At 38.7% G+C, this 13,639-nt stretch overlaps 1 long non-coding RNA gene across 1 annotated transcript; it reads left to right on the top strand.

The window, feature by feature from the left end:
* Nucleotides 1–951: 951 nt before the first annotated feature.
* On the top strand, nt 952–10,705 carry LOC140856419 (uncharacterized). Its single transcript, XR_012139625.1, has 3 exons — nt 952–1,253; nt 10,051–10,120; nt 10,244–10,705. It is a non-coding gene; the product is annotated as an uncharacterized lncRNA (long non-coding RNA).
* The last annotated feature ends 2,934 nt before the right edge of the window (nt 10,706–13,639 follow it).

The following is a 13,639-nucleotide window of genomic DNA, read 5'->3' as shown; positions in this document are numbered from 1 at the left end:
GCAGGCCGCAGTAATGGCCACGACTCTGCTCCACTTCCTGCAACGGATTCCGCGCGGCTCCACCACTCTCTGGCAAGTCGCGACAACAGACACTACTCCACTCCCCGCGACAAGCTCCACGTGGCTCTGAACAGCCCCTGACGCCACTACTCTCCGCAACAAACTCCTTATGGCCTTGAACGGTCCACTACCAGACGGTTACAAACGTCGCTATCAGTCTGTTGCACCCTCTGCCTATAAAAAGGAGACCCCAGATACGTTATTCTCTAAGCTCTAATTTCTATCTCAAAACTCTGCTAAAATTTTCGTTCGAGCACTCTATTTTTGTTGAGGCAGAGAACTGACTTGAGCGTCGAAGGGTCTTGCCGGAGCACCCCCAACTCCGGTTTAGACTTTCTTTGCAGGTCCCGGCGGCGACCGTGACTCCCTCGACTCCAGCTTCTCCGACGCCGGCAGATTTTTGCACCAACAATTTCAATCTCTCATATCCTTATTGCTATTTCCATCTCATTTTCAAAATTTTCACATCATTTAGATGAGAGCACTTTAATGACAAAATTGGACATCAACTGACGGTAGATCAATATCGTAATATTTTACAAAATATATGTATTTAATTAAAAAATAAATAATATGATAAAATTTTGAATAGAACACAAATATATATATATATATATATATATATATATATATATATATATATATATATATATATATATATATATATATATATTTTGGATAATTAAGCTTTCAAAAATTAAGTTTAGAGAATGGCATGCTTGTTGACCGAAAGCACAATGCCCCGTCAACGAGGTTCTTGTCACACCGCGGCCCCAGGGGGACCGCGAGTTAAAGACCTCTAAATGACTTTTGGAGCTCCTACTAAAGTCACGTTAAATTAAATTGAAACAGTAATACAAAATTTGCTGATAACAGCGAGGCACATAAGATCAAAACAAAGACAAAGGAAACAACCCAGAAGCCCTCTCATCTTTCGTCCTCACTCACTTTCGTGTTTCCTGGTGTGGTGTATCGCTTTCTGAACCCATGGATTTGATCTGGAACTGGGAAGTTTCTCCTGATCTTTATTCCTCTTGCTGAGGGTATCTCGTGAGGTCTGTACGCGAGCCGTCTGCCTTATGCCACTATGAACATCTCCGCGGCGGAGCATCCATTGCTGTGAACAAAGACCAGGCTCTTATCCCCTGCCGATGCTTGCAAGCGCCAGCCCCACGCTCTTGGCCCCTGCTGCGGTATTTGTTTTGCTTCCATAGATTATTCCACGTTATTAGAGCTAAATATATAGTTGCTTAACCCACAAAGTTTATCAGAAAATTGTCTTTTATGATTTCTTTTTTCTTTCTTATAACCTTCTTTTTTTGTTTTTTTGATGATAAATTTTCATGAGCTCTTTCCTCAAATTGTCCAGCAGTCGTACCTTGATTTAGATGAACAAAAAGCGTGCATGCTTTTCATAGTTTTGTGCCACGGTTCTTCAGACACACTTGTAATCTATGTGTTTCATGAATCGCACTTTGCGAATTAACTCTTTTACACAAGATAACAGAGAACCAGTAGGAGATTTTTTTTTTTTTTTTAATAATATTTTTTGGTAGAGATGGTAGGGGATTAGATGACAGATAGGGATTGCATGCATGCCAAGGCATTAGCTTGCTAATTAACCAGAAGAGAACTGGCACAGTTTGATGATGTGGAAATATAAAAGAGCAAAGGATAACAGAGAGACCCAAGAGGTTGGAAATTGAGTAAACCAGAGTTTTGTAGATTGCTTACTATGATAATTTATTTATATAGAAAATTGGGCATTCGTTATGATGCACTTCGGAACTTACTATAGCCGGCGTGGCAGATCGACTAATCATAGCTTGCCATGAAGCTCCGATCGATCAATCAAAATCCATCGTGTGGCTGACCCAGAAGCATGTGGAGATGTTCAAATTGTCAACCAAGCCAAGGCCATAATCGCAGATGGTTTCCATAACCATGTAGATGTGTTGAACGTGGAGGAAAGAAGTAAAAGAGAGATTATTTTTTATTTCATTCAAATGGGATAGAGTAGTCCCCATTATATACAATATTTAGTCTTTTTACAAGGAAATAGCACAACCCATTGCCACCTTGATTTTTCCTAATTAAAGAATCTAATTAGGGAATATATTATAATCCAGAGTCATCACTATCCCTAATTAGAATATCTAATTAGGGTAATACAGCTCATTTTCCAACACTCCTCCTCAAGATGGGGCGAAGATATCATGCAGTCCCATCTTGTTACAGATATATGAAAAGACCGGAGTACTAAGCCCTTTTGTATAAATATCAGCTAGTTGTTCGAAGGATTTGATAAATGTAAGACAAATAACACGCTGATCTAGTTTTTCTTTAATAAAATGTCGATCAATCTCAATATGCTTTGTCCGATCATATTGAACAAGATTATTAGCAATATTAATGGCTGCCTTATTGTCACAGAAGAGAGTCATAGGAGAGGTCCGAGAAAGACGCAATTCAGTCATGAGTTGCTTTAACTATATGACTTCACAGACCCCTTGAGCTAAGGCCCGATATTCAGCCTCAGCACTAGAACGAGCGACTACATTCTGCTTCTTACTGTGCCATGTCACAAGATTATCACCCAAGAAAGTACAATAACCTGAGGTAGACTTTCTATCATCCAAGGCTCCAACCCAGTCAGCATCAGTATATCCCTCAATCTTAAGGTGTCCATGACGAGAAAACATAAGTCCACATCCAGGACATCCTTTAAGATATCGTATAATTCGATAGACAGTTTCCTGATGTCTTTTACGAGGATCATGCATATACTGGCTTACAATACTAATAGCAAAAGTGATATCAGGACGAGTATGAGAAAGATAAATCAGTCGTCCTACTAAGTGTTGATACCTTTCTCGATCAACTGGAGTACCACCGTCAGTCATAAGATGATGATTCTGCTCAATCGGAGTAGCTGCAGTTCTACAACCCACCATGTCTGTTTCTGTTAGTAAGTCAAGTACATACTTTCGTTGGGAAAGAAAAATACCATGAGATAATCTAGCAACTTCAATCCCAAGAAAGTATCTTAAAGGTCCAAGATCTTTGACTTCAAATGACTGAGCTAAATGAATCTTTAGATGATTAATTTCTGAAAGATTATCGCCTGTCAGAATTATGTCATCAACATACACTATCAGAATTGCAACCTTTCCACTGTTATGTTGAAAAACATAGTATGATCAGCATTACTTTGTTGGTAACCCATTTCTAGTACTGCACGTCAGAATCGATCAAACCAAGTCCGAGATGACTGTTTCAAGCCATAAAGTGATCGACGTAGCCGACACACCTTTCCAGCAGTTTCAGTATTAGAGAAGCCTGGAGAAATTTTTATGTACACCTCCTCCTGAAAATCTCCATGTAAAAAGGTATTTTTGACATCCAGTTGAGAAAAACTCCAACCAAGATTAGCAGCACAAGAAATAAGAGTCCTCACAGAGTTAATTTTTGCAACTGGAGTAAAGATTTCATCATAGTCTATTCCATATGTCTGAGTATAACCTTTTGCTACCAATCATGCTTTATAGCGATCAATAGTCCCATCTGGAGTTTGTTTCACCGTAAAAATCCATTTGCAGCCAATGACTTATTTTCCAGCAGGTAGTGGAACAATCTCCCATGTATTATTCTTGGCCAAGGCCTTCATCTCTTCAAGCATTGCCTCCTTCAATTTTGGATCTGCTATAGCATTCTTCCAATGCGAGGGAACAGAAATAGAAGCTAGAGATGCAATAAAAGTTCTATATGAAGATGAAAGAGACTTATAGGAAACAAAGTTAGCAATATCATAACGATAATGAGAAGGAATAACATGTGGACGAGAGGCTTTCCTATGAGCAATAGAAAGATGTAAATCAGTTAAAGAAATATTACCATCATTATTGTGGGAAGAGGAAGATACCGGAGCCGACTCTGAAGGAGACTGTTGGGTAGTAGGAGAATGTATATCAGGCTTAGTGACAAGTGAAGGAGACTGTTGGATAGTAGGAGAATGCATAACAGACTCAGTGACAAGTGGAGAAGACCGCTGCTCCCCCTGTCGATTACTATTTGATTGCTCATGCTCTCCATACTCTGAGCCATACTCTTGGTCAGACTCCCCCTCACGATTGGTGTAATCAGATGAAACACGACGAGAAAAGAGAAAGTCGGATACAATATTATGTTGATTGGTGGACATATCCATGGTATCACTGCTAAAAAATATCTCAGATTCTCGGAATGTCACATCCATATTGACCAATATACGCCGTTCGGAAGGATAATAGCATCTGTATCCTTTCTGAGTAGCAGAATAGCCAACAAAAATATATTTGAGAGCCCGAGGATCAAGTTTATCAATAGTAGATCGATGATCTCGGACAAAGCATACACACCCAAATACCCGAGGAGGTACAACAAAAGAAAATACTCCTTGTAGGCACTTAAGTGGTGTGCGATAGTTCAAAGCTCGAAGAGGCATCCAATTAATAAGAAAAGCTGCAGTAAGAACTGCCTCACCCCACAGGTACTTAGGAAATTTCATAGTGAAGGACAAAGACCGAGCTACTTCCAATAAATATCGATTCTTACGTTCAGCCACTCCATTCTGAGCAGGTGTATCAACACATGTAGTCTGATGGACAATCCCATGAGTAGCTAAATACTCATGAAATTCTCTATTAATATACTCAGTGCCATTATCAGATCTCAGAGTTTTGATTGTTGTATTAAACTGAGTATTTACAAATTTATGAAATTCCTTGAAACACCTGAAAACCTCATCCTTTGTCTTTAGTAGGTAAACCCAGGTTACTCGACTATGACAGTCAATAAATGTCACAAAGTATCGGTGTCCAGAAAAAGAAATAGTGCTACACGGCCCCCACACATCCGAATGAACAATATCAAAGATTTTACTACTTCGAGTGCCAGAAATAGGATAAGTAGTTCGTGTGTGTTTAGCAAACTCACATGCATCACAAACCAATGTATGCTTGTCACAAATATTATATAAATTAGGAAAGAGTCTTGCTAACACAGAGAAAGATAAATGCCCACGCCTACGATATTGTAACTGAAGTTCATGCACAGCATTCTCAGAAGAACAAGATACAACCAAGCCAGTTTTCAGATTACCTTTCTGTCCTCTTTCAGTCAGATAGTACAGCCCATCATGCATTCTACCATACCCAATCATCTCCCCCGTTGTCAGCTCCTGGAGAGCACAATAGGTAGAAAAAAAAATTACTTTGCAATTTAAAGCAGCTGTAATGGAGCTTATAGAGAGAAGATTAGTGGAAAAACTAAGAACATGTAAAACTGAGAATAGTGTTATGGTTGGTGTACAGTTGACAGTTCCTTTTTCTGATACAGTAGAGAAGGATCTATCAGCTATACGTACTTTATCCTGACCAGAGCAAGGTAAATATGATACAAAAGATTTGAATTGTCCTATCATGTGACTAGTAGCTCCTGAGTCTAGAATCCAATATTCGAAAGTATCTAAAGCAGTAAGTGCACTACTATTATTGGAAGTATAAGAACTAATTTGTGCAAAATTGGAAGAAAAATTGCTAAGCAAATCCATAGCAGATGAAGAGGTAGTGCTAGAAGTGTTCAGTTTGGTCAAAATTTGACGTAGATTCTGAAGTTCCTTCACAGACAAAGAACCTCCAACAGTAGTAGATGGAGTAGCAGAAGTAGACGAAGCCGTAGTAGACAGAGATGCTGAAACAGATGAAGTAGTATCGAGGACTTCAGAAAAATTGGCTTGACCACAGCCATTTGTTCCTCCAGAGCGCCCACCTCCTCGTCAACCTCCTCTACCACGACTTTGGATAGATGAAGGATGATCATGTAACTGCCAGCATGTATCACAGATGTGCCCAGTTTTGTTGCAATAAGAGCATACCCGCGTATCTCGATCACTTCTGTTGCGTGGCTGTGATTAGGGCTGAGCAATCATTACAGAACAGACTGTTTCATTAGAGGAGGCAATCATCACACGTCGACGGGTTTCCTCACTTAGAATTAGTGAGAAGACTTGATTGAGAGAAGACAGATCAAAATATCGACCCAAAATTTGAACGTTAATTGGATCAAATTCTTCATTGAGGCCAGTAAGAAAATCAAAGATTCGCTCCTCATCTGTAAATTTTTTGAACTTAGCAGCATCACTAGCGCAACTAGCTTTGAAGGGACGATAAAAATCCAGCTCTGACCATAAACATTGAAATTCTGCCAGGTAATCGGTGACAGAAAAATTATCCTGTTTGAGTGCACGTATCTTGCGTTTGAGCTCAAAAGCTTGGGTTGTGTTGTCATATTGTGAATAAGTTCGAGCAGCAGCCTCCCAAATTTTTTGAGCGGTTTCAAAGAATGACATGCCCTGAGCAACTGAGGGCACCATGGAGTTGATTAACTAGACCATCATGAGTGAGTTCTCTGACTCCCACTGTACAAAAGCAGTGTTTCCTATTGGTGGCTGTGGTTTAGCTCCGATAAGAAAACCTTCCAAACCACGGGCTTTAATGAACAGCCGCACATTTCTGGCCCATAAAAGATAAGTGAGGGGTCCATCCAATCAAACAGAACTGATCTGAAGAGAAGGATTATCCATCCCAGATCGAGAAGTAGAGGAATGAGTCACCACCTCACTTATTGTCTTCTCCAACTCCTCCTTAGTGAAACCGCCTGACATTTTTCTCACAAAAAAGTCACTGAAGCATAATCATCCTTTTTTTTTTTTTGGAAGGAAAAAAAGAAATCAAGTGGAAAGGATGGAAAGGAATCTTGATACCATGCCAGAAATTTTGATACCACGGCAGAGGGGTTTCCCCCGTTCACTGGAATTCATGGCATCGCACGTTGACGGAACCGTGGCGGCTCTGAGGCGGTTGCAGCAGCGAAGAAGAAGTAGAAGACGTCCGGTAACAAAGAAGAAGAAGAAGAAGAAGGAGGCGGCGGCGTCGAAAGGCACGGCGGCAAGACGGCGGCGTCAGCAATGAGATGGCGACAGCGAAGAAGAAGAATACGGTGGTGGATCGATGAGATCGGAGAAGAAGAAGACGGTGTTGGTGGTAGCAGCAAGACGATGGCGGTGGTTACAGGATTGGATGGAGACAGCAGCAAGACGGCAGCGGTGGCGGGATTGGTCGATGGAGATGAGGGGACAGGGTGGTGTTGGGATGGAGATGAGGAGACGGAGATGAGGGCAGGGTGATGCCTGGGTGGTGGAGTTGAGGAACAAGTGGGAAAGGATTAGAATGAGTGGGAAGGAGATGAGGGAAAGGATTAGAAGGAGGGATTAGGAATCAAAAAAATTCATGGATTAGGACTTGGTGCCCTGATACCATGTTGAACGTGGAGGAAATGAGTAAAAGAGAGATTATTTTTTATTCTATTCAAATGAGATAGAGTAGTCCCCATTATATACAATATTTAATCTTTTTACAAGGAAATAGCACAACCCATTGCCACCTTGATTTTTCCTAATTAAAGAATCTAATTAGAAAATATATTATAATCCAGAGTCACCACTATCCCTAATTAGAATATCTAATTAGGGTAATACAGCTCATTTTCCAACAAGATGAAGCATATGGAGTGTGATATGCAGGCAAAATGCCTGTGCCTGACCTTTGGAACATGCGATGATTGACTACCAAAAATAGCTGATTTGCAAGCTTGATATTTTTCGCAGTGGATTCTTACCCTGTCTATATAAACCATTCCCACAAGACTCTCCAAGTAGATGCTTTTGAGCCTTCTTATGCCCTTATAGCGTCATTCTACTGCTCTCATGATACCTTCATTGTTTCCTAAGAATTTGTTTGATTTAGACATCGAAGGGTGCCCCACTGAACATTCTCCGATAAGAGGGCTCCTTCAAATGTGCTATTTCAGCTCGGATCCGACGTCGGTGTAGAGATCGGAATGGCCATGCATGGACATTAAAATCTAGGATGGTTGAATGCACGCAGTCTTTGTAATGCAGCACTATAAGACCATGCACGGCCGTACTATCTCCAATTCATTACTCCAAGGGAAAACTAAAATTTATGGGTAGTGATGGAATAACTCAGCCACATTTTGATTTTCCAACAGATTACATACCGTATTAGATTGCATTAGAGTCAACGTAAACAGACATCTAAGAATTGCCTAGTGGTGATATGCTATCTTGCTAAATCAGATTAGAGCTTCAACTGTTATTGATTCAATCATTAATTACTTTCATCATTAGAAAATAGTTGCAAGTCATGCCAAAGAATATTTATGATGTTCAAGTAGTGCTTAAGATGATCCGATCCACATTTTCATGCAGATCAAATGCTTATTTGCTCAATATGTAGCCTTAAGCACCACGTAGCGTAGGCCGAAGCTATGTCAAATTTCTTGCTGACGATTACTTGCAATGCATGATTCCCTATCCGAAAGAAACCAAATTCGTGCAAGTTTCCATATGCTTTTAAATTGTTAAGCTGCATTTCATGTCTTTATAAACAATTTTTTAAATTCTTGCTACTTCTTGTTTGTTGTATGCTGATGGTTTCGGAATGACCGAGTCACCAACAAAATCTCCCAAAGAGACGTATGCATCATTTACCCATTCACTCCACAAAGGTAGTAGGTCTCTCATGCTTTCTGGCATTTAGTGAAGATTACGTTTGGAATACATACTCTTTAAAGTTACACGAAGCGCAGGAAATTAGCTTTTTCTCTGCAGGAAAAAGGATGATTTGAAGCCTTAAACATTTTGAGTAGGTTTTTGTTCCGATTGTAGAATAGGCTCTATTGGTATGACTGTTGAGTTTATATGCTTTAGAATCAAATTCTTCTCTCCTAATAGAAGTCTTATATGAAGAAAAATACAAGTAAAAAGAAGGATAAATAAAACAAGTTTGCTGACTACCAAATTTAGAATCCATTTCTATAAAACTCACACCCTAGTTTCTACCCTTTTTTCTCCAAATTATGCTTAGGGCTGAAATACTTGAAGAATAATACTCAGCATTGAAGGTTTCAAAAATACTTCTAAACTGATGGGATCTATAAAATTCATACACTCTTAGACGGTTCAATTGTTCTTGGACGATATTATATGTTTGAAGGCTTTCCTTCTAGAATGGAGAAATTTTTGGACAGTCTTATTCTATCCCATGTGCTACAGACAAAATAAATTAAAAAAATTATATCAATATTTTAAACAAAAAAATATTATATCAATAATATACTGCCGCTTAACCATGATATATATATATATATAGAACTAGGTCTATCTAAGTTTTCTTTTTTCCCCTTCAAAGAGAGTTGGTCATGATAAGGAGGTGCAACCGTCCGAGCTATAATTTCTTTACATGTGTGAACACTTCTTTGGTCCAAGGAGAGTTGGTCAAACACGACAACTAGGTGCAACCCTCCCACCGAAAATTGACCGAATATGAAATGTGATTGGGCCCGGCAACGGCATCGTTTTTGTCTTTTTATTATTTTTTTTCCCGGCCACGCCGCCACCTAAAATTGACCGAATAGGAAATGTGATTGGGCCCGGCAAGAAAGATGTGATCAATTAATAGTAGAGTAGTTGGCGAACGGTCTTTTAATGACTTCTGGACACAAGTGCCATTCTCGTCTACTCTTAGCTGGGAAAATCGGCTTCAAAAGAACATTTGAGCCGACTACATGAAAATAGATTAAGGATAGGTTGATTCATATTCTTGCTGCTTGCTCGACTTTAAGATGTTTTCGAGAAGAAAGAGCTCACAAGAAAGCTCATCTCGTGCATCTCGAATGCAAATAACAAGGCAAGATCTCATTGGCGGCTTCTTTATATCAAATTTTCGTTTAGCTACAAGCTACATCTCAAATGCAGGGCTCCGTCTCTTTATATCAAATTTTCGTTTAGCTACTCGCTACATCTCAAATGCAGGCTCGATATTCTTATATCAAATTGTCGTTTAGTTACTCGCTACATCTCGAATGCAGGGTGCCATCACCCGAGAAGAAAGAGCTCACGAGAAAGCTCGTCTCGTGCATCTCGAATGCAAATAACAAGGCAAGATCTCATTAACGGCTTCCTTATATCAAATTTTTATTTAGTTACTCGCTACATCTCGAATGCAGGGCTCTGTACTTATATCAAATTTACGTATAATTACTCGCTACATCTCAAATGCAGGGCTCCATCACCCGAGAAGAAAAAGCTCACGAGAAAGCTCGTCTCGTGCATCTCGAATGCAAATAACAAGGCAAGATCTCTTTAATGGCTTCCTTATATCAAATTTTCGTTTAGTTACTCGCTACATCTTGAATGCAGGGCTCCGTCATTAATAGCTTCCTTATATGAAATTTTCGTCTAGTTACTCGCTATATCTCGAATGCAGGGCTCCGTCGTTACCTTACTCTCGAGTCAATATAATAAAACTAAAGACTAAACGAAATACCTTTCAAAACCTATAAACCTCACGATTTTATCTTCCAAAAATATCTCAGGTTAAAAAACTATTTTTTTTTTTATAAATATAAAATTTTTTGACTTAGAATCGATTTAGGACTATTAATACTCTTCATATTATTAAAATCACGATAATTAAAATAAATCTACATCATTCAATAACGAATCGGCATTCCATCCCAAAAAAATAAAAAAAAAAATGCACCATTATTCATGCTTGTTTGAAGATTTTAAATAAAAAAAATATTTTTATTATTTTAAATAAAATAATATATATATATATTTTTTAAATGATACAATAATTTGTTAAGATATGATAAGTTTGTTCTAACCAAAAAAAAATTTTTCGAGCCCACGACCTCCACCTCCCATAAGCACAGATGATTAGTCCACACGAAAAGGATGAAAGATTAAATTTGAGCCATGCGTACAAAAAAAACGAAAAAGATCTAAACGGTTGACTTGAGTCAATATACCTCTACCTTCCTCGCCGGCGCGAAGCGATTTTAGTCCCAGGACATTTAAAAGAATAGTCCGTATTATCAGAAATTACTTCTTTCATAAACCACACGGCGTATACTATAACAAACCACGGGAAGTTTTAACAGTTCTTCAAGAGGTACTGAGAAATCCAGACTAACCGTGGCATACCAGCAGATACTCGAGGTGCTGCTTCATCTATTCCTAGAGAAGGGAAAAAAAATAAAAGTATTTTGTCGTGTCCATCATAAACAAGACGCAACCTATCGATCTCGATTTTTTAAAAATTTTTCGACGCAATCTTACCTACAATGTACATCCGAATCCATCCAATTCGATAAGGGTCTAGCTCACCCCCTTCCCTTACTTTTTTTTTTTTTTTTTTTTTTGGTCCCAGGTGCATATTAAAGTGTTTATATTAGAGTGGTGCTATAATATCCGTATTATTTATGTCCCGTTGCTTTGTTGCTTTGTGAGAACTAGCGTCTTATGCGAAAAGGCCAGGGTTTGTGATAATCTTGCTTCCCGAGCTATATTATCGCATTATCATAACTTGGATTGTATTCAATAAAACATGTATTATGGATCGTTGATTTGATTAAAATGTTTAACATAAATACAGATTAATCTGGACATTTCTTAGCTATAAATCAAACTAATACATGATATCATGATTTTGTTTTGCTGTAAAAGCTCTCAAAAATTTGTGACTCTTGGTTTCAAACTATTTATGTATTATGCATCGCAAATCCAAAAAATAACAAATAACCTATTGTACCAAAAAAATATTGATTTGAAGTAATGCATGTTCCCTTGGAACCAAAAAAAAAAAAAGAAGAGAGAGAGAAGGAAGAGCAATAAGCTCCAGGATCATGCTAGTTGCAAAATTAGAAAATTAATAAATCAATACTGATTTTCTTAAAATGCTACTGTAAAGCATTATGAATGTATGATAAAAAAAGATGGTTATAAATGTGGCTATAAATAGATGAATATATTTAATTCCAAGATATCTCCATCACGCATTCCAAACCTACCACTCAGGCTTGATGTGTGACACGACTATGCATCCTGTAATTTAACTCTTGGAACGTATGCTAGCTCTATAGATCTGAACCAAATACTTAATAACAGCAAATTAGAAGTCAAGGTAAGCAAAACATTTCATATATAGATAAGCAATAAAAATGTAGGGTTCACATATGTTCAGTATCAAATATAGCATCTACTACGCTTTCTAAAACTCTAGATTTACTCCACGAAGCTTGGTTTCTTGTGGCTTTGAAAAGAGATAAAATAATGTAGCTTTGGAAAGAGGCAAAATAATGACGTGAGCCAACAGCATAGTAAGAATCACTCACATACGCGTAACATGCTTTTAGTAAATATATAATTTCTAAAAAAATAATAAGATTAACATGTCAATAATTTAGTAAAAAATAATAAAATTCATAGGTCAGCAATTGGATAGCCCTTGCTTTCATGTAGCGAGTTAGAGTTTGAACTAAGCATTTTGAGACTAACAAAGGATTAAAAAGCGATTGACAGTTTATTTTCACCGGAAAGAGGAGAGAAATTAAGGCTTCCAACTTGTTGCTACTGCTTCTATGCAAATTATGGTGCTAGAAGAGGCAATAGCGAGCCTCGATTAATACGGCCTTCTTTACAATTGGGACAAAGCTGCTCAAAATAATGAAGGCTTGATAGCAATCAATGTGGAGAGAGAGGGGGGCAGAGAGAGACAAGTAATGAGGGTGGCTCGAGAAGGGGAGGAAGAAATAGAAGAGATGGAGGCCTTGCCATCCTCCGATCATGTCAACCTTGGGTGACAGTTTAGCCAAAATACTCCAGGGAGATGGGCTAGTAGGATGGCATTCTCCTCCTCTCAGTTAGAGCAGTGTGGCATCTTCCTTCTCCCTTCTGTTCTCATGGTCAGGGTAGTGCCCTTATTCATGCCACTATTCCCCCTTTGACCACTCGATCAAAGTTGGTCTAGTTGGACTAATTGCCCATTCAATTGGCCAGATCAGATTTTAACAATTTAATATACTTTATTTTTTTTTGGTACAGAAAAGTTGGAGGGGGGCGCATCCCAAAGTAGCCACCTCTCTGAACGTGACCATAAGGTTCCAGATCTCGTCGGAGAATGTTTGATTCGGAGATGAATTTGGACAACAAACATCCTCCTCCTCAGTATATAGACGAACCCAATGGATGAGTACATTACTCCAACATCACCATGAGCCGATGGACCAGATGCCTCTTTCAGACCCTACGTCCAGACCATCAGAAATAATTCGCTTCCGTTCATTATTATCTCAGCATTTAATTGAAGCCACGGTATCCATCGTGACTCATATTCGGACCATCTGATTGGAAAGCAAAGGCTCTTTCCACCAGATTACCACTGTGGTGGTAATCGAATATACCTTTTAATGGAATGCGGAGAAAGTAAGATACTTCCACCAATCAATTTAATAACAATGCGATATAGAATTAACTAATAATGCATGTAAGATGTCTGGTAGTATATCTCGTCAATCTATCAAGCGAACTATACAGCTAGACTGACAATTAGAAGCATATTGTCCAGCCTTGTGTGCCGTCCAAAGAGCCTTACTTTTGAAGAAGGGGCGCAAA

This window comes from Elaeis guineensis, chromosome 3 (assembly GCF_000442705.2).
Source record: "Elaeis guineensis isolate ETL-2024a chromosome 3, EG11, whole genome shotgun sequence".
NCBI lineage: Eukaryota > Viridiplantae > Streptophyta > Magnoliopsida > Arecales > Arecaceae > Elaeis > Elaeis guineensis.
Note: the sequence above shows the minus strand (reverse complement) of the source record. Positions and strands in the feature narration are given on the sequence as shown.